Source organism: Lactuca sativa, chromosome 4, assembly GCF_002870075.4.
Source record: "Lactuca sativa cultivar Salinas chromosome 4, Lsat_Salinas_v11, whole genome shotgun sequence".
NCBI lineage: Eukaryota > Viridiplantae > Streptophyta > Magnoliopsida > Asterales > Asteraceae > Lactuca > Lactuca sativa.
The window spans coordinates 209400714-209425728 of NC_056626.2; the positions used below are offsets into that span (position 1 = coordinate 209400714).

Consider the following 25015-nt stretch of genomic DNA (forward strand, 5'->3'; position numbering starts at 1 on the left):
ATCCTCAAATCATGATGAAGTGATTACACTAAATGAAGCTAGCAGAGAATGTACATGGTTGAGATCGATGACACAACTAGTTTTAACTTCATGTGGACTTGAAAAAGATATAGGTCCAACTTTAATATATGAAGATAACTCAACATGTGTCACTCAAATGAAAGAAGGATATATCAAGAGCGAAAGGACAAAACATATACCTCCAAAGTTTTTTGAGTACACTCAAGAGCTTTTAAAGAATCATCAAGTTGAAATCAAATATGTTCAATCTAGCAACAATGCAGCATACCATTTTACGAAGGTACTTCCTACTGCAATCTTTAGGAAACATGTGCACGACATTGGAATGCAACATGTGCATAGAATATAATGTAACATATGTCTAAATAAGGGAAGTCAACTTTACATTGCACTCTTTTTCCCTTCGCTAAAGTTTTTTCCCATTGGGTTTTCTTTAGCAAGGTTTTTAATGAGGCAGTACTTCAAAACTGAACTCTAGATCAGAAATGGTGTCATCCAAGGGGGAGTGTTGTAAATTATTGTGAATGACACCAATAATTGGTGAATTGGTGAAAGCTATCATGTTATACTATTTACATGACATATGATAGGTAACTTTTGTAGTATAAATAACATGCTCTTGCAAATATATGACGATACAATTTCACAAGATATAAAATATCTCATATCTTTCCTAATTCTTCTTCTCCATAAATTTTCTTTATCTATGTTGTTAGTTTTGTTTGTTTTAAATTATCTTAATCACGTTGAAATTTAGAACATATTTCAATTTGTTGATTTGATTTTTACACCAATGGGCTTCAAAACATATATTTTTGTTTTGATGTGACTTTCCTATTGTTGTCGAAGAGAAGAAAAACAAATTATATGTGTTTTTGTTTTTGGTTTTTGTATATGTGACACACGGAAAAAGAACATATAAACAAATTTATTTTTCATTTGTTAGTATCCATATTAACCAAAACATTTTTAGAAAATTAGATTAAATTTGCAATTTTCTAACTTTATTATTGTTTTAAAACTATGTTATTCTCATTCTTACAAAATATGATATTAAGAACACCGTTTTATGTAATACTTATATTCTTATAGAATGAAAAAGTTCACAACAACTTTACCTAGCACGTTCGAGCCTTTTTAAGATTACTTATGCAAATTTATTATAATAAGCATAAAGCGATGTAATTACAGGCTTTGCAATTTATGTAATAATAGCAATGACTATAAACTAACCAAGTTCATGCATATACTTTAAACCAACCAAGTTCTGTCAAAATTACAAAATTTTGTTTTATTATTTGCAATATAAAAGCATTCTCACATAATGTTATTTGACTTTATGGCGGTTATTTTCATTGTAGTTTTAGGATTATATTCTATTAGAATAAATTATAATTCATTAATGCCTACAACATTATGTCATAATTTATAGTTTTATTTTCTATTATAATCTATTAGGTTTTATAGGTTCTTCTACATTCCGCAAGAAATTGTAATTTTTATTTTGTCATAATTTATTTATATAAATCCGTTCACACTACTAGAAAAGAGGCTTTCCTTGATAGACAATGTCTGTCACAAATGCCTATACATGACAGACAAATGTCTGTCATTGAAAGTCATGTCATAAAGGATAATGACAGGCATTTGGCCTGTCATAAATTTTATGACAGAACTTTATGACCCACAATTAAGATACATACACGACACACGTTTTCAACATACATTTATGGCATTCTATGACATAGTTTTACGACATATTTTGTATGTCATGGTTATATATATATATATATATATATATATATATATATATATATATATATATATATATATATATATATATATATATATATACAGCTTATTAATGATCCACGAATACTTCCATCCAAAGCCAACCGACATATTCCTCGCAGCTTTCATGAAGTGTGGAACCACCAGGCTTAGAGCTCTCATGTTCGCCACCACCAACCGCCACCGTTACAAAATCTCCGATTATCTTCTTCATCACACCGGACCCCACGGTATCTTCCCTTCCCTCGATGTTCAAATCTTTCTTGAGTATCACCATCTTCTCCTCCACTGTTTGCCACACACTTTGCTCATGACTTGTTACCGACCTCGATGACATCACCATCTTCGACATGCAAGTTTGTATACGTGTGTAGGGATCCAAAAGATGCACTGATTTCCAAGTGTCATTTCATGAGCAAAATCAGGTCGAAGGAACTCACACCCATTTCGTTTAATGAAGCTTACAAGCTTTTCTACAACGGGATCTCCGAATACGGTCCATTTTGGGACAATGTATTGGGGTACTGGAAAGCAAGCCAGGAAGAAGTTGGCGGAGTTCATGGGAATGCCTTTTACAATGGAGGAAGAGGAGGGAGGGGTGGTGGAAGAGATTGTGAAGCTGTGTAGTTTTGAGAATTTGAGTAACTTTAAAGTGAATAAGGATGGTGTTCAGATGTTTAGGGCGTAGGTGGTGGTGGAGAATCGGAATTTTTTCAGGAAAGGAAAGCTGGGAGATTAGGAAAATTACTTGACTGAGGAGATGAGAGACCGGATTGATTCAATCACTGAAACCAGATTGAAAGATTCAGGGTTGGCACTAGGGCTCACCCAAAAAAGCTTAATACTATTTAAAGTTTATGTTTTATTTAATAGGAGAACAAAACTTTTTAGTCGTCTTTCAAAAGTCAGTGATGATAATATTACATTGCCTTTTATATATATATATATATATATATATATATATATATATATACATATATATATATATATATATATATATACTAGGTGTGAAACATGTGTATTACACGGGTTGATTTAAAAAAAATATATATTAAGGTGTAAATAGAAAATATTTTTTTAATGTACAACATTAAAATAAGGAATAAACATATTTATTGCAATTTAATATCATATATATGATATTTAAAACTTTACATATATAAGTATATGATTTTAATTATAAAAATTGAAACAAACCAAAAATTGACAAGTACATAATATTTATTTAAAAAATACCACAAAATAATAAGTGTCAAAACTAATGAGTGATTGACATGTGGCAAAAAAAACCTTCATTTATTAAGGAGGATATATATATATATATATATATATATATATATATATATATATATATACACTATTAGAAACAAGGGCTTTTGCGACAGATAAATCTGTCGTTATTCCGTATATATATATATATATATATATATATATATACACACACACACACACTATTAGAAACAAGGGCTTTTGCGACAGATAAATCTGTCGCTATTCCATCACTAAAGGTCGACGGATCTGTGACAGACTTACTCCATAGCCAAATATAACGTGGCTAATGACTTAGCTAGAGATGTAGCGATGGACTTGTTTTTCCTTGCGACGACTTTAGCAACGGAATATCCATCGCAAATTGGTCCCTTACTACCGTTATTCATTATTCAGGACATTAGCAACAAAAATATTTCGTCGCTAATCCGTTGCAAACCTCTATATATGTCTTTTCATATGATTTTTTTAGATGTGATTTTTTTTTTGTTTCCGTAGCTGATCCCTCGCAAATATATAGTATTAATTTTTTTTTTTATTACAAATCTAAAACAAAAGAAATACTAAAAACATCAAAAAATTATACAATCCAAATTAAACAATAACAAATTAATACCAAAGGAATCATATAACTATACAATCCAAAACCAAACACTAACATTAAAATACTAAAATCAAATATCAAAATTTAACAAAACATCCAAAAACATCAAATATCAATGTTTACCAAAATGATCAAAATCATCAAATATCAAAGTTTAATATTTATTGATTTTTATTTCGAAGTATAATGTACCATAATCTCAATTTTGTCTCATATTTTGAGTTTCCACATACATATTCCCATTGCTTCATATCTTGCATTGCATCCGAATGGACCATAATGGAATTGGATTCCGATTCCCGTTAAACCCCATGGAATTAAGCGAACCAAGTTCTACTTACTTTTTCCTGCAAGGGAATAAGACATGGTATTTGTTGGAAACATGATTTTCTGTTGATGAAGGACATTATTGTCTACTCATTTGAAGCTAAACTAAATACAAGACTAGAATGGAATTGAATTTCGATTCCGACCAAAAAATATATAAAAAACATGTTGGTGAAAGAAAATACCATGTTTGCATATTAGTCTTCAGAAATTTCTCTTTTGCGATTTGATCTTTGAACATTTTTATAGACCATTATGGACCACTGAGAAGGTCTTAACTGATCATAACTGCTGGACACAAGAAACCACAAGAAAAAGTGCAAGACTGATCTTAACTCCTTTTTGCCAATAAATTCCAGAACCCTAACAATCTGAAAAAGAAAACAAAGTTCGGCATAAATCCCTATTAATATTCCTATGTATAATCAATCAGTTATTCATCCCTACTAAAAGTGAAACTGCAAATACTGACCTGGTCTTCTTTGGTGCACTTATTTGCACATTAAGACAACGAGAACGAACAACTTCAGTAACCTTTGATGAGCTGTCACAACATAGGATCAAACGACAAATATTTAAAATTAAAACCCTCATCAACAAAATAACAAACAACATAAACTAACCAATAAATATACTTTCTGAAAGTTGGATTCTTGCTTATGCAGTTGCAGCATGAGAATTCTCAATATTTGACCCGATATCATCTGAAAAAACAAACATCATGTAATTTTCTTTCCTTAATATAGCATTGCACTTATGTTTTTTTTTTCATTTCAACACTGTACTTTCAAGCTACTTACCAATCATGGCTCGTTGTTCATGAACCATAACAGCAAGATCTTTAAAAATCTCATTTACTTCCCCAATTTGATTCTGTATTTCTCTTTCCTCAATAATCGCCATTAAACGCAATCTCATTGTCCAATAACAATACCTCCTGTCTACACAACACAAAGAAAGAAATTATAAAAATAATGATGACATGGCCATAAAAAGGTAAAAACGGAAGAACAACAACACCTCACCTTCTAGATTTCACAAGAAGTGCACGTTGTTATGAGTTTTTGTCTGAGCTTATATCGATTTCACTGGCTGCATAACTGCAAATACAACCATAACAATCTGTTAATTCACAAAGTTAATTCAATTTAGTTCTGTATGTGAATTGGACATTTACCTTGAAGGAAGAACAACTTGAGGAACAAAAGGAGTGTAAGTTGTCTCTCTTTCAGCTGAAAGGCGTCGAGCTTTATGAAATTCTTTTACAACTGAGAAGGGCCATAACTAGGGTTTTCTTCAATTCCCCAAACATCTGCCTGAGAAGGGCCATGTTTGCAGTTAGCCCCAAACATCTGCAATTTTATCACAATTCCCAGAGTCTATGTTTTTATCCAAGCAATTATAACAGATGTTGGTGATGCCACCCTTGAACCACCGAGTAGATAGATAGGAATGGCCAATGGCTAATTAGGTGTGTGATACAAGATGAAAGAGGCAAATGTCAGAAAGTTAAAAGTATTGCTTACCTCAATTTTGATGTTCCCATTTGTAACATCAAGATCCTCTAAGTAAACCTATTGACCCCATTTCTCTTTCCAATAGAATTCTGATGCGCAATATCATACCAAAAGCCACCAGGATCTTTAATTGATCTGTTGTACATCTCCAACTCCAAGTACTGAAATGGTGCCCCAAATCATCGATTATATGATGAAAATGTTTATTAAAAAGAACAGCAAATAGGTCATGTTTCCTTCTTGTGATTAAAGTTCACTTCGTATTTTGAAAATCCAACGTAGAAGACTTCAAATTAAAATAGGAATTTTGTCCTCTTTGTTCTTGTTAGGTCAAAATATATCCTCATTGAAATAACAGATCTATCTGTTTATGTAGCCATCAATCCTTTCTCAATAATCAAAACTAGAGTATCGCCTTTAGCAAGAACTTATGTATTTGACTCAACATCGACTCTATTTTTCCGACGAAATGAAACAATATATGCAGATGATCTGCTATTGATCAATTTTGAGGATGATACCTTTTGAGGAGAGGGTACGTGTGCCTGTTGGGAGAAAACGTGACCGGGAAATACGAGATCGTCCTCCTCGGATGCAAGAGACTCACCGAGTATCACGACATTCAGCTTTGGTATCTTGTCAGCACCCGACGAGCGAGTCGCCATTCACTCCAAATGAGGGAGGTGATTAGTTGTGGTCATATTTTTCCTAGTTTCCATGATCGGAAACATGACTCGAACGGATTTGAGAGTCAACTCTCCTTCCTCTTTGGTTGGAGATTGCTGAGTAGTTATACTAAGAGATCTGAAAAGACAATAGAGGATTGAACGGCGCTGGCAGGGAAACAATGAGCCAATGAGGAATGGAGACGAATCGATAGGGAAGCCAAAGAGGATGTGAGAGGGATTTGAGTCGACATAAGGCCAATTAGGGCTTTGGGAAAGATATATGCGGGAATGAAAATAAACCAAGGAACCAGAAAAGAAGAGAAGTGGGGAATGAAAAAACGAGGCGTCAATTTTCTGCGAGCGTTTTTAGCAGTCCATCATTATTCCCTCGCTCAAGGTTTTAATCTGAGATGGATTAACGATGAAATGTTTTTCTCTAGATATTATTAGCAGTCAATCGATGATCCCTTGTTAATGCCTCTCTAAAGTATGTTAGTCAAAAATTTTGTGCATTCCATCGTTGATCCCTTGGTAAGTCGTCGTTGATTAGCTACAGATATAATCTGTAGTTGATTCTGTTGCTAAAGGTCAAGGTCAAGTTTCTAGTAGTATATATATATATATATATATATATATATATATATATATATATATATACACTTTAATAAATTAAGAATATAGTCAAGCTATTTCCATGTATTTATGTACTTATTTATTGTATTGAGGTTTGGTTAAAATAAAAGTTGTTAAAATGGATATTATATTTTGATAATATTTTCTATTATAATTATTTCTTTGACTTTGTAATACCGCAACTTTAAGATTACAAATAGGTCAAGGTTTAAGGGTTATGCATTAGGTCATATGGATTATGGTTTAAGGGTTACGGAATGAAGTCATATGGTAAATATTTAATGGTTATGGAACTAAGTCATATGAGTAAATGTTTAAGGGTTATGCCATTAAGTCATATGGATTATGGTTTAAGGGTTATGAGAATAAGTCATATGGTCAGGGTTTAAGGGCTATGCCATTAAGTCATATGAGTTATAAAAATAAGTCATACGTGTAAGGGTTTAAGGTTTATGCCATTAAGTTACATGGGTTATGGTTTAAGGGTTATCGATCGTTTATCCATTTTAATGTTTATGCCATTAACAACAATTCACTAAATTTAATACACCAGAACCCTTAAAGTGAGGAAAAAACATTACAGCCTTTTACCATTTTAAACGTACATGTACCACTAATATAATGTACAGTTAAAAATATAAATACATAACAAAGATTGTTGAGTAACAAAATCAATTTTTGAGTCAATTAATATAAACTAGGTGTTAAACCCCGCTTCGCGGGGTTCGGTTAACCTCGCATTATGGGGCCAGATATGTGAATTTTGAAGTCAAGGTATTGTGATTCATTAGTTACCCTTTCAATTGCCTGATATGAGATTTTTTGTTCAGTTTATTCTTTGTAATTATTCTTTCATGAACTATTTGTTTATACTTTGAACACGACATTAGGTTAAAGAGGGTGTTATTTGTGCACACCTAAATAGGGGAAAATTCATCTTGTTAGTACTTCAGTTGCAAAAGCGAAAACGCATCAGTTAGCAGACACATACATCACACATCACACAACAGACAAACAAAAAAAATACAAATGTACATTGGAAAACTGTACATACTTTCTCTAAAAGCCACTATCTCGTTACCCATTCAAATAGCTTTAATAAAATTACTAAAAAATCAACCTTCTACTGAATTTGAACTTGAACCTGGAATGTCCAATCGTAATGCACTTATAATGTAAGGCTTTGTTCCAAGCTTTGATACACATTCGGAAATGTTCCTTGCTAAACCTCCTACTGCATAGCTATCAACCCTTTTGTTAAAAAAGAGACAAAATGGTCTAACGAAAATGCGTTTACTACAAAAATATATTACTTTAATCTGGAAAAGCATAATGATTTAATCTCTTCTCTTACCCCTGCCCCTCTCACCACGACCACGGCCCCTTATAGTCGGTGAACCCTCTACATAAAAAAAATTGACAACATATAATGATAAATGCAAGAGATAACGATATACTTTTATTTATTTGTGCCATATAGCATCCTACTTTGATATTTCTTATTAGGAATTTCCAACATTCTTAATTTGAATAGATCTCTAAGAAGGGGGTAAGATTATGCCACCTGGTAGTGTAGATACATTGACAGCTGGACGATTTTGAACACGTGCAAATAATACAATTACAAATGTAGTAAATAAAGAAAATAACAGGTGTAGTGGTTTCTCACAAACATCACTGTGAAAATGAAGAGTGATAGCAATTTCAAATTCGGCCCATCCAGATTCTGATAGCTCAAATGGTGGAGATTCCACTACTCTCATTGGATTATTGGAATTGGAATGCAATTGGAACATAACCCTGACTTCGACAAACTTTTTTCCATTTATTCCAATTCCACCCTTTTAGAAGGTTCACTGGTTATCTATCTTCTACATTTTGACAATTTTTTCCTGATGATATCCTGATTACAGTCGCATCGATTTTCTCAATTTGGTACTCATAAGAACTTAGAAGATAAATCGAAAATTTAGTCAAAGTAAATGAGTATAATTTAAAATGAAATAGAATTAAACCTTAACTTTTTGAGCAAATCATTGGTTATCAGTCTGGTTTCCACTTCCTGCAAAATACAAATAATGTTGGTAGTAGCTGTTTCACTTTAAGTCGAACATAATGTAGAAAAAAACACTGTCTTTTGTCTTCGGGTTTTGGTTTTAGGTTTGGGTTTTTCCTACTAAGTTATGTTTTTTATTATATTCTTTTCTTCCTTTATTGACAAAAGTTTTATTTTTAACCTAAATTCTAAATCCCCTTTATCTTCTTCCATATGTTTCTTTGGTGGAGATTTATAGTGAAATTCATCTCTGAAATACTTTATGGGTTCTACTCTGAATGTTTGACTTTGCAATTTCATCTTAAGTTATGATAATAGTATTGAAATGCCAAAAAAATATGACCCTAAAGTTAAGTTGTGATGTGAACATGATTTCAATTAAACGGGCGACAACTGGCAAAATAACCAATAATCTTAAACTACAAATCAAATAATAGTCTATGATATGAAAGTAGTAATTTACTTAATAAATTTCAAAAGATAAATAGTTTCTTATTCAAAAGTAATGTAACATCCCGATTAAAATAGAATAAATACATAATAAACCCGAACCCCGAGATGTAATTTACATAATAAACCCGAAACCCCGAGATGTAATTTTATTATTATTTGATAGCCAAAATCAAAGAATAATTAGTGGGGTGTTGGTTTCGGGGTGCCAAATGAGATACTTTTGATTTCCGAGGGTTAAAGTGTAAGTGCGGGACTTATATTGAAAGGATTTTATGGAGTCAGGGGCCGAAGTGTAAATTTCGGATCTGATTTGAAGATTTGAAGAGGGCAGGGTTGAAAAGGTAAATAATGGGCTATGATTGAAAGGAATATTATAGGGAGGGACTGTAGTTGCCATCATGGCAAACTTTAATTGGAATCAGGTATTTAAGGGATCCGAAACACTAACCCTACGGACTATTTTTGCGGCTGTCATCTTCTTCACTCCCTCTCTCTCCGCCGCTGCTATATCGCCACTTTTCTTCCTCCACAGCTCAGCCGACCTCTTTCTTCCTGTTCCGATCAGCCAAGGCCGCCGGAACCATTGTTGTGGACAACGACGCTTTGAACGGGCCCGCTCGATTGCGCCGCTACCACCCTCCGTTGTCCTCCTCTCCTTCTCTTTTCTGTCATTGTTCACAGCTGCACTCGGTTATTGCGGGTGCCTTGTCGATCACCATTGCTACGTTCGCTGCTGTATCCTCCATTGATGAAGCCAGCGTCACGCTTCTTTTTCGCTGGTGAAGGACGAAGACCCACCGAGAGCAGTCAGATGAAGTTGCGCCAGTTAGATCTTTGAGAACCCATTGCCGTGTGGGTTGCTACTACGGTCGCTCGTGAAGAGCTCCTTTTAGCCGTGAACCACCACACTTTACTCAGCCGGTGAAGTGAGCACCAAGAATGAAGTCGTGCCTATCGGGAGGTGTGAAGTCAAGATCGGAGCTATGTCACCGATAGCCGCTGTCGCTACCATTTTCATATGCCACCATCGTGAACCTCTAGGTGGGTGGTGGTGTAATGGCTCCTAGGGTATGTGTGTGTTTACTATTGTGTGAGTTGCTCACTACTAGAAAAAGGTTAATGTAATACGGTTGAGTGTATGAGTAAAGTACATACATAGAGGGTGTATTAGTAGAGGGGTGTATTAGATTACATGCCTAATAGAGTACGACTACTTAACGGTACTCTATATGTATCCTATCTACTTTTACAACCATCGCATACAATCATATAATACACCATATATACATATCTAATACACCATACACAACCGTACTTGATGTCCCCATTCATGATTGCATTCCAGACCATTTAGCTTTGCATTCCATCCTTATTCATAACCCAATTCCACTCCATGGATGCTACTTGTCATCTATGTTACCCTGGATGAAGGAATCAACGGAAAATTTTCAGTAAAAATAGCAATGTAAAGAAGTGTATTGAGATACCCTTCAATTTAGAATAACATTGGCCTCTGTCATTATGGGTGAAAGAGAAGGCATCTCAATCTCTTGGTATGGGGGAAGGCCTGCAAGTCAAAGCATATGAATTTCTTTTACAAAGACTATAATATTGGCAAAGCTCAAAGATTTTTCATGAAGGATACTGATTTACATATGAGAAGTACCTGAGTTTGTTGAAAAGATTCTCTTAACTTGAACATCAGAGCTGTTAAAAATTAATCATTTATTCAAAGCATGAATCAGGAAACATAGATAAACGCAATAGTCTTAAGGATGCTTTGAAAATTACCATGAAATTGCTCTGCTGAACATCATTCCACTAACTGAAGTTCCTTCTGATATAACAGCAAGTCCATTTTGCGCCTATGATTAAAAAAAGATCAGATTCTATATAAATTCATGTCCAATTTACAAGATGATGAAACAAGGATTTAACATACCTTTGTGGGATTCACTTTATAACTTCTATTGAACATGGGTGTACTTGATATGGATCCATTGCAAGACTTACAAGTTACATCGACAAATATTCTCTCCAGAAACAATGTTAATATGGTGGAGCTTCGACATATCTGCAAATGTGAATGTAAATCTGTTGGAATAGTGTCTAAGGCTGCAACTATATTAGGCAAGTATTTGACCCGGTTGTGCATGGTCCTTTTGGGTTGCCTTCACCATAGCAACTTGATAGGATGATTTATTAAGAGATAGTAAATATTATTAATATATTATGAGAATAATATAAAGAATAATATATTGTTATTTGATTAATATAAGTCATAGAATTAATTGGAATTAATTTGGTGACTTAAAGAGGTTAATTAAATAAAGGGGTATAAACTGTCAATTGTTTGATAGTTAAGCTACAGACTGTAAATCCTTATAGATATACAAGGGACGAATTCTAGAAGCTAAAGGATAGCTAAAATCGTCCAAGCCTTATCTATGGAAAGGATTTGGATAGCCTTAAGAGAAGATTATCCAATTAGGGTTTATGTTGTAACCCTTAAGGAGTCTACAATTATAAATAGACCCCATGGCTAAGGGAAATCGGCACACCTCCTAAAGTAAGAGAACCCTGGCCGATTTCCTCCCCTCTCTTCTCTCCTAAATCATCTTTCTTGCTATTGGTGTTTGGAAGCCATTAGAGGAGTGACATTTGTGACTCTAGAAGCTCCAAGACCACAAGATCAACAAGGAACTCAAAGGTATGGTTCTAGATCTGTTTCAATGTTGTTATTTAACCTAATTAGCCATTAGAAGTCTTGGATTCGAAGCATGTTTAATTAGAAAGCCTAGATCCAAGCATTAGGGTTTTGCATGCGCACAGAGGAAAGATCTTATGGCTAAAACCCATCAGTGGTATTAGAGCCTAGCTTGGTTTTCTTTAAATTGTTGCTTGATTAACTTAAACAAACCTGCAAAATTCGATTTTTTGGTTTCTGAGTCATGGACTCGGCGAGTTCCAAAGTGGACTCGGCGAGTAGGCCTGACTAGGCGAGTCCCTTTGTGCACTCGGCGAGTCCAGGCGTCAGGAATGGCCAGATTCGGGATTTTTCATAATTATCTTATGGAAACTTACCTTAATCATAATAGATCAACCTAAATCCGATTTTTTGATATATATGACTATTATCTTGATCTAGTTAAAGGTATTTATCAACTAATAAAATATCTAATTTCCTTATATGATAATTAATTAATTATTTTAATTATTTTGGTAATTATCTTTCAAAGAAATCTTGAATAAAATCAAATATAGATAATTAGGATATTAATTGTTAATTGGAATTATTTGTTATTTGATCCTCCATGTTTTAAATGTTTAAAACTTGCCCTCAAGTTTTTGAAATTTATATTTGTGATTAAAAGTTTTAATTTAGACAACTTAAATTTCAAACCCTATATTTTAAAAGGTTTAAAATGCAACCCTATACTAATATGATATTACTAGAATAATATATATATGTATAACTAAATGCTAGTCTTACCGTTAGTAGGCCTCATTCACGAAGCCGATCTATAAGGTGGGTATAAGGTTGCGGCCTATAAAATGGCGCTTAATGGGTGTACACTCACACCCACCACTCGCTTGATTGGTGGAGGGTCATTAGCCGAACGGGTAGGATAGGGCAACCTCATCCTCTCATTAAAAGTATAATAAGGAATACAAAGTAACTACACATTTTTTTAAAAATTTCCCAATCTTAGTTACTTTAGGAAAAGTGAATTGATGCAATCCCATGAAATTACACTTTTCACCCTTGCTAAGAAGTTAGTGGAGCATGCGTGGTTTACCGGCACACTAATTGGTTCTAAGCAAAGGCGGCAAAGGGTGATTCATTGTTTATCATAGTTCGATGGAGCGTGTGTGGTTTACTGGCACATCGAATAGGTGATCGTAACAATGAAGGCACCATGTGAATTTGCATGGTAATTCACACCCGCTTTGTGATCCTCGGTATCCCAGTCACAAACAAGAGGGGCATATCGAGATTTAAACATGCCATTGAAATAGTTTCAATTATTCTCATCCGAACCTAGGAATTCTCAATACACTTAGGACACATAGTTTAAGTTTTGTGATGGAGAATTAGTGAATCGTCATTCACTTAACTTCAATTTATTTGCATGTTAGATTACAGCATCCCTTTTCTAGTATGTAAATGTTATTGTTGGATCCTAGCCCTAATTTTTCTTATTGGGTGATAATTAGGGATTCTTATTCTAATCTATCTTTCTCCTTTTCTTTTGTAGATGTCGAACGCAAACAACGTTGCCGCTAGTTGTTTCACGTTGATGAGCCTTTGCCAAAAGGTCACCTTCGATGGAACAAACTTTAGCGAATGGATAAGATACATTCGCACCATTACTCGCTATGAGGATAAGGAGTATGTCCTCGATGAGAAGCTCGAGAAAATCAACCTCGAAATCGCTACTCCGGCTGAAATCACCGCTTTTGAGACTCATGAGCGAGATGCAACGAAGGTACATTGCATCATGATTGCCACCATGAACTCCGAATTCCAAAAGTCCTACGAGGACATGTACCCATACGAGATGCACCAAGACTTATTGGAGAGATACCACCAAAACGCGAGACAAGAGCGTTATGAGATTTTCACCAACATGATTTCCGCAAAGATGGGTCATGGAGAATCTCTTACCGTGCACCTGCAAAAGATGCAAAGGTATGTTGACCGCCTTCACAAGTTAAATGTTGACTTCGGTGAAGACTTGGCGATCGACATGGGGCTTCAGTCTTTGCTTCCGACGTACAACCAATTTAGGATGACCTACCACATGAACAAAGAAGAGGTCACCCTAAGCAAACTCCAAGGTCTCTTGAGGGTCGCTGAGAGGAACTTCAAGGACAAGTCTGTTGCACCTACTCCCAATCCGACTACTGCTCCTGTCTTGGCTATTGGTCAAGGAAAGGGAAAAAAGAGGAAAGCTTCATCGAAGAGCTATCGTAAGGTCAAAGCCCGAGATGGTGCCTCTTCTAGTGGGACCAAAGTTGATCCCGCTAAGCCCTGTCCAAACCCGAAGGAGGCAGAGTGCCACCACTGCCACAAGATAGGACATTGGAAGAGAAGCTGCCCAGAGTACCTGCAAGCAATCAAAGAAGGAAAGATCAAGCCATCTTTCGCAGGTATATACACAATTAAATCTAACGATTCTAATCATGCTATTTCTTGGGTTCTTGATACCGGTTGTGGTTACCACATTTGTTCTAATGTGTAGGGACTAACAAGAAGTAGGGATGTGGAGCAAGGAAGGATCAATCTAATCATGGGGAATAGAAGATCGTCGCCTGTGACCAAGATTGGAGTGTATTCTTTAGTGCTTAGTGTGACAACCCGAAATTTCCATCCAAATCAAACCATTTCAATCCAATAGTAGTAGAGCAGTTACAGTGAAAATTCAAACTTTTGGAATAAGTTTGGCAGTTTTAGGGTTTTACACCTCAAGAGATATTAGGAGAGTGGTTGCACTAGGATTTGGTGCAACACTGTAATTCCATTACTCTAGGTCATTAGAATCCATTCCGAGAATAGAAATATTTTCTGCCAAAAATCTCAGGACTATAAATAGAATTCTGAACCAAATTGGTTCATTATTTGATTTCCAATTAGAGAAAAGCCAAATACTCTCTCACGGATCTTCGGGTTTTCATCCCAGATTGTGAGTCTACTTTCATAGATGTGTTTTAATACTTGTTATATGATTAATAACATTATTTACATGTCTAAACTGCAAGATCCGGGAGTTTACCGCCCAAGAACGTTCTTGGGGAGTAAACTCCAAAAATCAAGCCTAAAGGCCACCTAGTCCCATTTCCGTGTTAGGCATCTAACTAAGGACTTAGTGTTTGATCATTAGAGGCTAGAAACAAATCAAAACCAAGTAGTTTGAGGAGTTTACGGCCAAGGAACCACCTCTTGGGCCGTAAACTCCAAGTAAAGGGCACAAATGAGTGCCTTGTGATCCCTAGCCTTAGAACAAAAACCTAGAAGCTTTAAACTCATGATTTATGCCATCAAAACCCTTAGAAATCATTTCTATAAGGGAGTTTACGGCCAAGAAGCTCCTTGGGCCGTAAACTCCAAGTTTTGTGTTCCTAAGTGCCTTCAAACTTGTCCTAAGGCTTAGACTTTATTTTGGCATGTACCCCAAAAAGATTAGAACCTAGAAAACTCATGGAAACTCAAGTGTGGGAGAGTTTACGGCCAAGAGTATTTCTTGGGCCGTAAACTCCTATTAAGGGGTCAAAGGACACCCTAGACACTTCCTTAGGCCAAGAGACTTTTAGGGCAAGTACCTAGATGAGATATGGGCTAGTTAAAATTCGTAGAACCTCTTGTGTGAGGGAGTTTACGGCCCAAAGAGTTCTATGGCCATAAACTCCATCAAATAGTCCCATTTAGTGCCATAAATCTTCCTTAAGCCAATGGTTGAAGCCTAGACTTGTTCCTAGAATTGTTGGAGACTTGAAAGGACAATAAGAACCCTCCCAAGGGAGTTTACGGCCGTAAACTCCAAGGGAAAAGGGTCTTTGGGCCGTAAACTCCCCAAAGGGGTCAATGTGGTGCCCAAACACTTGTATAGCCTTGAAACAATTCCCCTCTAAGGTTGTAGTACTTCTAAACTCCATTTCATAACTTGGTTGAGAGTTTACGGCCAGGAGCTTACTCCCCTGGGCCGTAAACTCTAATGAATATGGTCTTTTGACCATAAACTTCCATTAGGGGCATTGCACTCCTTTGTTGCAACCCATTAGCCTCCTAGCACTTGACCAAAAGTGTTGCCCTCGCGCTTAAATGTTTATACTTGTATAATTAGTGATTTAATCTCTAATTATTTATATACATATGTCTTCATATGTAATTAGGATCATTGTGTGTGTCTAAGTCTCCACTTGACACCAAGCACTTGTCCGATCCTTCCGTACGATAACAACCCGTTCAATTCCAGTCACATACTGCAGGTGAATTCATACCCCTTAACTAATGTTTTAAACTATTTTAAATGTTTTATGGGGGGGGGGATACAAGTAGAATCATGCTACTCAATATGTCAATCACATGTGATTAGTAAGTAGGACTATATTACTTATTACATCAATCACATGTGATTAATATACAACATCCAAAGGATTTGGCTGCTCATTAGCCGTTTTACCAAACAGTTTCCTTCAAATGATTTTTATAAACATTTTATATGTTTTCAAACTACTTATTACACTATACTTCTTACTCTGTTTATCATATTTCAAACTTATTTACAACTGTGTTTTCAAACAAATGTTCCTTGTGCTTATATTGTTTTATCAAACAAATGTTCCTTGTACTTATATTGTTTTATCAGACTTATGCCTTCAAATTGTTTTATAGATTGACATCAAGTCGATCTTTCCTTAGACTAATATTTATATTTCAAATGTTAATAAACTTATTTATGCTTTGATATTATAAATTGCATGCGTCTATATGTATAGTTATATAAGAAATGTTTAGAAGACTTAGGAAGGCTATCCACCCTATTTCCTTTTCGCGCTTGAGATGTGGTCTGGTGGGATATCGGATACTCGTCCGAAGGTCGTTTAAAGATTAGTTATATATCACGTGTACATATAAAGTCATAAAAGGTCCTTCCAGTTCATCTTATGCCCTTGGGTAGCAAGGGTATACATCCACGTCCATACGTACCACTTAGATTACTAGTAAGCTACCATATGGGTAGTTTAGGAAGATACTAGAACCATTACTAGAACCATTACTAGAACGCGATATCATACAATGAGTCAGTTCATTCATGAGTCAATACTTTCTAGAATATTACTGTACATTACATATACAGCTATACTAGAATGATTTCATCACTATGCTTGCTAGATAGAGAGAACACACATTACAGCTAGCACACTTAGAACATTATAGTACAATTACATGATCACACTTACATGAGTACAATTACATGATCATACTTACATGAGTACAATTACATGATCACACTTACATGAGTACAATTACATGATCACACTTACATGAGTACAATTACATGATCACACTTACATGAGTACGCTTACATATACGAGAATACGTTAATTAATGTGATTTAAATCGGAGCATGACTTAAAATCTCATGACTTGAGTTGCGGCCAGAGTCTCTTGAAGGGGGAGCGTTCAGTTTGCGTATAGATTCTATAATGGATTGACTATCCTACGCCTTGCTGCTAGCTACAGCGGGACCTGTAGGTCTGCGGGTGCCAAACGTCATACATTAATTTCGACCATTCTTATGTCGATGAAACCAGTCCATAGTATTGGTTTGTGTATAGATCTATACTGGATTGACCATCCTACACCTTACTGCCAGCTACAGTGGGATCTGCAGATCTACGGGTGCCAAACGTCATTCCGTTATTACGACCATTCGTATGTCGTTGTTATAGTCGATAGTATGGCGCAATTTATCACATAGTGCCTTTGCCTAAAACCCGGCTTGAGGTAGTTAGTACGGTATTAGTCTTTTTAGAGCTACGTTTTAGTACTACGTTAATTTTTCCATTACATATTTTTAGTGATAACCTCACTTAAAACATAAATGTACAAACTATATTTTTGGATAATGATAGTTATACTTTGGAAAAATACATACTCTTACAAGACACACACACACACAGAACAGTTAGGTCTTGGTAGAAGACACCTTCATATACTAGAAGGAATCATAGGGATTCTAGAGTTTTTCAAACACTTACAAATACTTACAGTTCATATACACTAACAAATTCTTACAATACATAGACTTACAAATTCTTACATACAAATTAAGTCACTAAATACTTATGATCTCACCAGCTTTAAAGCTGATACTCGCTTTCAAAATTACTTGTATCCTCAGGTCATCATAGACAGGTACCGATGCAAGGAGAAAGGAAGATGGAGCTTATTCAAGACTTATCTTTCATTTTGATTTATGCTTTAGTGTTTATCAAAATTTGACATAATACAATTGTATAATAATTATTTTATTAATGCAATGGATGATGTTGTTGCTTGTTTACTACTTTACATTGTTGTTGATATTATACATGACGTCCTCCGCCCCAGAACGTTTCCGCCGTTCTTGGTTTTGGGGTGTGACAGATTGGTATCAGAGCATTGTTTATAGTGAATTAAGTATATCAACCAATAAAAGATATACTAACTATAAATACATAAGGGATTAAAAATACTCTAACCAAGAGTTTATACTTTAAATAGTAAAATATTTAAGTAAGTATACGTGCTGCATTCATACTAAAATCAGTGTCATTAGGACAATACAAAAGAATTACGATTGTTGGGCAACACAAGTGGGCTTAGAGACATATGGTCAAAACTGGGAAGATATAGCCTGATCACCTATATTATCCGAGGGTTGACTAGCATGTGCCTAAGTTTAAGTGTGTGGTTGCAAAAATGCTAAAATCTTACCAACCCTACCACAATGAGAACAATAGAACATAACAATAAATTTAAGATACTATAGGTGTATTTTGGTGTTACTATAAGTACTTTATACTTGAGAATTAAAACGGGATCTTCATTACTAAGTTGATAGTTGCTAAGTGGATACACCGAGGCTACATGTAATTAGGATGTTATAGACCCAGAATCTGTGATAATTTTGCCTTACCCCTATTCTGTGTGAATAAGGAGTTAAGGTCACTTATTCGAAGGTCTATCCTGTTTAGATTACACATAGTTGGTATGCACTTCACAAATAGTGATGTAACTAATGAAGGTTTTCTAAATAATTATTTAGATAATTCGTCTAATAATTATCCTCTTACCCTAAATTCTCGCATAGAAATCATAGCTGGACTCCATCCCCTTGACAACCAGTATCTTCCGAATGAAGTCATAGCTGGTTGGTTTGGAGAAGAACCAGAGAATGATCATCCTATCCCCTTGGATGATCACCATGAAGAAGACCTTTTGTATGATACTAACCCCGAATCAGAGGTTGAGAACCTACCCCAAGCGGCTCCTTTCCAATTCCTAACCCTCTTCCGGCTTTTCATGGCCCGATCCTGAGTGAGTGGAATGCTTGGAAACAGGGAGCCAAGGACAAGATCAGTTTATGCTATTTGATGGTGACCGAATCTTTTACGACTCGAGCAATGGGGGCTCAGCAGATAAAGTCTTGCCAATCTTGGTCCACAGAAGGGCTTAAAAGGAGATTCAAGGCAAGACAGCTCTACATCAGATTTCAGAAGTTGTCGCCTATGCTAGAATGCATACCCTCTACACCATTCATCTAGCATATACTCACAAGAGATCAGAGAGAAACCATGAAATCCTGTTGCAAGCATTGGCTAAATCACGAGCCGAAGTTATAGAACTCCGAGTACGCCAGATGCTGTTCGAAAGACACCTACTTGACATGGAACGTCAATTGGTTGAACTAAGAGTTCACCAGAGGGATGACCGTCGCCCGTAGTAGACGCTTTACTTTATTTCCCTTATAAAAAGAAATCGTGTTTTTCTGTCTATGCCCGATGTGGTATTTTCTATGAAATTATCTTTTACCGTAAGTACTTTAGTTAGGTCTTCATGCTGTCAGGAACTATCTTCTGTGGATATGATGTAAGACCTTTACAAGGTCATTTTCCTGAATCTTTACATCGTGAATATCAAAGGTATTGACAGCCGGCTAACTTTTGTGTCATTCTTCATACAAGTACTTTTATCTTACTTTCATTCGAGTCTATCTGAATCATACTTTAGTCAAGTCATTGGACTATGGTGATTTATCTCCAGAGGCATTTCCAAGTCTCTTTCAGTGGTTGGATCTTGTTATTCGCCAACCCACAATAGCTCAGTTCGAACGAAAAACGTCTTGAGACCATTCTACGAACATACTACCATACCATACCAGGACTGCATCATAGGGATGTAGGTCAAACCTTAGCGAACATACTTTCATTCTTTACCAGGACTGCATCACAGGGATGTAGGTCAAACTTTTCGAGATCATACTCTTACTCTTTTCATGAACAATCTAAGTACATCAGGGTCAACCAGAATCGCTCATAAAATCCTTATCTTACGTGTTACAGGATCATGTCGTCATCTAGAAACAACCAGCCAAGCAACGAGACCTCTACTTTTCCTATGGACGCCGCTACTTTTCAAACGACATTTACAGGTGCCGTAGTGGCTGCCGTAACCGCGGTCATTGCGCACCGTAGCGCTATCAACACGGTCGATAATGCTGATGGGAATGAAGTTCCCAATCGTGATATCCATCCAGGAAGTCACCAAACAGTAACAGTCCCAAGCTCGTAAAGCCAGAAAGCAGAGAACAAGAAACGAAAGCGTCAAGCCCGGAAAGAACGCAAGAGAGCCCAAAAGCTGGCTATACAACATCAGCAAGTGGAAACCCCTGCCGTTCCCGTACCGAGCAGGCCATATGAGGGAAAACTCCCGAAGTGTGATAAATGTAGTTTCCATCATCATGGGACTTGCCATGAGATGCAATGTTGCAACTGCCTAAACATAGGGCATCATGCTCATGACTGTGGAGCACCGAAACGACCCATCACTCAAGTCCCTTTCATCGAGACTAACCCTGCGCACAAGATGAGTTATAACGCAGAACGATTCAAGAAGCGATTTTCGAGGTGGAGTAACGAGGAAGGCACTCGTGTCCACATAACACTAGCTAAGCAGCGAAATCCCGTCACCAAAGCTAGTACTAGCCAGTCATGCCACCAATGTGGTGAGACAGGGCACTTCAAGAGAGATTGCCCGATAAAGCAGAACTCTGGCGCAGACGGGAGGATTCTCAGGATCACAGCTGCAGGAGAGCCTGCTCAGGAACCACGTTAATGTAATTAAGGCGTTTTGTTGTAACAGACTTATAAACTACCTAGAACTAGTGCAACTAGAATCTTACCTTTTGCGAGATCCTATCTGTATAAGGAGTCTTGAGCTGCGTATACTTCTCTTTTGTAGTATATCTTATTCGCAGCAACAGTCTTGTGGTAAATCTGAAAGTACTGTAACTCTGTTCATGGTTGCACGGTTGTCTCTTGTCTGGAAACGTCTTATGTTCAAATCTAATGTCTTTAAATTTCAGTATGATCCCGACATTATCACACGACTCAATTAAATTTGATCCTCACAAAACAACTTCATACGTACGTCCCTATCTTCTAGATCACTTTTCCAGCGAAGACGTCATATCAGAACACCGAAGTACTCATTCCAGGAGTACCTCTTAGATATTTTCTTTCCGAAGAAATCCCCGAAGTACTCAATCCAGGAGTACCTCTTAGTTATTTTCTTTCCAAAGAAACCCCCGAAGTACCACTCGTGCAGTACGTCAAGTTCAATCCAGGAATTCATGCGGATGATCTATCACTGAGGAATGGTATACATAAGAGTGATATATAATCAAGCTTCTACGGGTTTAGAATTGATGATTCTACTTTAACTTCTTTCTCCCCGATGGAATGTGAGCTTAAAGAAGAATCAGTTCTTCGACTACCTTTTCAACCTTAATTATATGCGACTCGTATACCCGAAATTGTGATGGTGAAACCATTTATGAATTCTAATATGAACTTCAGGACGGAGAACTGCTTAAGTATACGAGTAATCACATCATCATGTGAACAAACTTAGAACCCAGTACAACTCCCGAAAACAGATCACCCTATAGTTTAAACACCCACGGAGATACAAGAACAGCACGAGCAACTTAGCGAACCACACGGAAATAGAATTGGAAGACTAGGCTTCTCACCCTAGAGAACCTCGGTCAGATTCTTCCAGAGATCGACGGATCGCATTGTATGTGCCTCGGATATCGAGGATTCCATCAAGATTTTCATAGAAATCGTTATCTCTGCCTCACATAGACAAAATGACTGATCACGCGTAAGGAAAGAAACTACTTCTAGGAATGGATCTGAAATCCGAATATCACAAGTCCGAGTGTTAGGGAAGGATGTCCGAAAGACTATCTCCTGAACTTGATACGGACACTTCGAGTTCGTAGTGATACCTTTCGGATAGGACCAATACGCCCATGGTTTTCATGAGATAAATGATTAGGGTTACGTATTTCTTACTTGGATCAATTCGTCATTTCTCCATGAAATGACTTACTTATCTACCCTCGTAGTAAGAAGAAAACCCATGAAAAAATTTCCTACAGAGGAACTTTCAGCAACGTTCTCTAGGCACGAGATTTGGAAATTGAAGAGTCAAATTTCTAGGACACACTGTTAGTAATGTGGGAAATTTCAAGTACTCTTTCAATTTGCCAAAACCATTGAGCATTCATCGACAATAGAGACGCCGACAACTTTCACAAAAATTTTAGGTCTTACCGACCTACCGCCTTAGTTCATTCAGAACTCCTCGCAAGCTTCAGAAACTCGTACAACTTTGACCCAGCGGGGGGTGGCCTTTGACTGGGAAATTACGCAAGAAAAGGAACCTTTGAGATTCCGAGTGAGTGACCAAATTCTTCAGGATAACTCACTCTGAGAATGGCTTAATACGCTTCGTAAAGCGTGGAAATCTAAATCCAATATAGTTAGGACCTCCGAGATTCTTATCGGAATCTGTCCTATGCCTCGTACAAACTAGACCTACTCCGCGAACTCAGTAACATACTTTCTACTTTTTCGCATCTCGATCGTGAAACCATACCTTTCCGTTAGGACTCTTACAATTCCATTCGTCGAGAACCTTGCCTTCGTATCAGAACCGTAGTGACCCTCGACTGAGAGGTCAAGTGGACGAAGCAACGCCGTCGCCAATTAGTGAAGGTTCGTTGGGACACCAACCGAGAGCCCGATTTTACTTAAGTGCGCTAGAAACAACCGATTAGGAAGTTTCCTCCTCACGACTCGATCATTCGTGCATACTTCCTTTCCTAAATTCTAATTTCGGGACGAAATTGTTGGATAAGGTGTCTAAGTCCATAACTTATTTGGTATATACTTGACCCGACCGGCATGGTCCATTTGGGTTGCATCTCATCCAAACTATTATGGATAATTTTATGAGAGTTATACACATATGTTTATTAATATATTATGAGTTATAATATATTAATATGAAGTTACGTTATTTAATTAGTTTTAGTCTTAAATTAATTATGGATTAATTTAGAGATTAAAAGGAATACTAATTAAATTATGGGCTATTTGTTTTATATAGTGTGGGCTAATACTCATTTGTTAATGGGCTAGGCTTATGTGGAAGTCCATGGATGATCCATGGAGCTTTTAACCCATGGATCCTTGGAATAGGAAAAGACATGGGTTATTAGGGTTTCACCCTAACCATGCATACTATATAAGCATGCTTATGGAGCATGAAAGTGAGCCTAAGATAGCCTAAGAGAAAGCTAGTGTTCTAGTGTGTGTGTGCATGTGTGTGGCCGAAAATACAAGAGTGTGTATACTCTCTCAAAGTTTTCCAAGAGTTTGTGGTGTTTGTGATTCCATTTGAGGCATTCACACTATTGGTGCTTGGCCCTCAAACTCCTAAGAACCCAACACAACAAAAGGTATGTAATCTCTTCTAACTCTTTTATGTTGAAATGTTCCCCATGCCATGTTAGATAGGTTATAAACCTTGGAAAATTATTATTTTGCATGTATTTAGACAAACATAGATCCAAGGTTTATTAGGGTTGCATGCACACTTAGGAAGTGTTAGATTGCTCAAAGCCCAACAGTGGTATCAGAGCCTAGGCTTGCTTGTTTGATACTTGATGCAAAATAGTGAAAAAAGTCGAAATCGTTGCTGTCTGCATGCTAGACTCGCCGAGTCCATTGGGGGGACTCGCCGAGTCCAAGGCAAACTTCAACCTACTCGACGAGTCCGTTCGTGCACTCGGCGAGTAGGATCGAAAGAATGCAGAATCTCGACTTTTGCTGCTGGAAATGGACTGGAAACATTACCCTAAATTGTTTTGGTGTTGTAAAACTTATTTTAGTTGGTGTAATGGTTGTTCTAATCCATTTACAATAGCATATATCAAAAATCCATGATTTTATGTGTTCATATAATTCTTGAATTTTTGATGATCATGTTCATGTTCTTATGAATTTAGAAAATGATAGGAATTATTTGCTGAATTGTTTAGAATTAATTCTTAATCATTTATGTGTTTTAATGGAGTCCATAATTTGTCCTCAAGTTATGGATTACCAAAGGTCACTTTCATTTAACACACACTTAAAACACATAAGTTACATGAAAATGAAGAGTCTTCATTTTTATGAACCTTTAATTCATAAGTTATGAAATGAAGAGTTTTGCAAAGTTACAAAACTTGTCCTCAAGTTTTGGAATTTGTAAAGTTTCACACACTTTAATAAACTTTAATTCCAAACCTTAGAGTTTTAATAGTTAAAATTCAACCCTTATACTATTTATAACATTAATGGTTAATTATTATATATATGTATAAGAATAAGTCGTTTTACCGTTAGTAGGCCTCATTCACGAAGCCGGTCTATAAGGTGGGTATAAGGTTGTTGCCTATAAAATGGCGACTTAATGGGTGTATACTCTCACCCACCGCTTGCTTGATCGGTGGAGGGTCGTTAGCCGAACGGGTAGGACAACGACTTTAAATCCTCATTAAAAGTATAA

General features: G+C 36.4%; 1 long non-coding RNA gene across 3 annotated transcripts; it reads right to left on the bottom strand.

The window, feature by feature from the left end:
- Positions 1–3716: 3716 nt before the first annotated feature.
- Positions 3717–6501, bottom strand: LOC111898721 (uncharacterized). Of its 3 annotated transcripts, none has more exons than XR_002852690.3 (9): positions 6051–6501; positions 5539–5690; positions 5190–5437; positions 5038–5112; positions 4813–4953; positions 4648–4716; positions 4485–4556; positions 4198–4383; positions 3717–4032 (listed from the first exon to the last, which is right to left on the bottom strand). It is a non-coding gene; the product is annotated as an uncharacterized LOC111898721 (long non-coding RNA). The 3 variants fall into 3 exon arrangements; XR_002852689.3 differs by having other exon boundaries at positions 4636–4716; XR_002852688.3 differs by having other exon boundaries at positions 4485–4716.
- Between the last annotated feature and the right edge of the window lie 18514 nt (positions 6502–25015).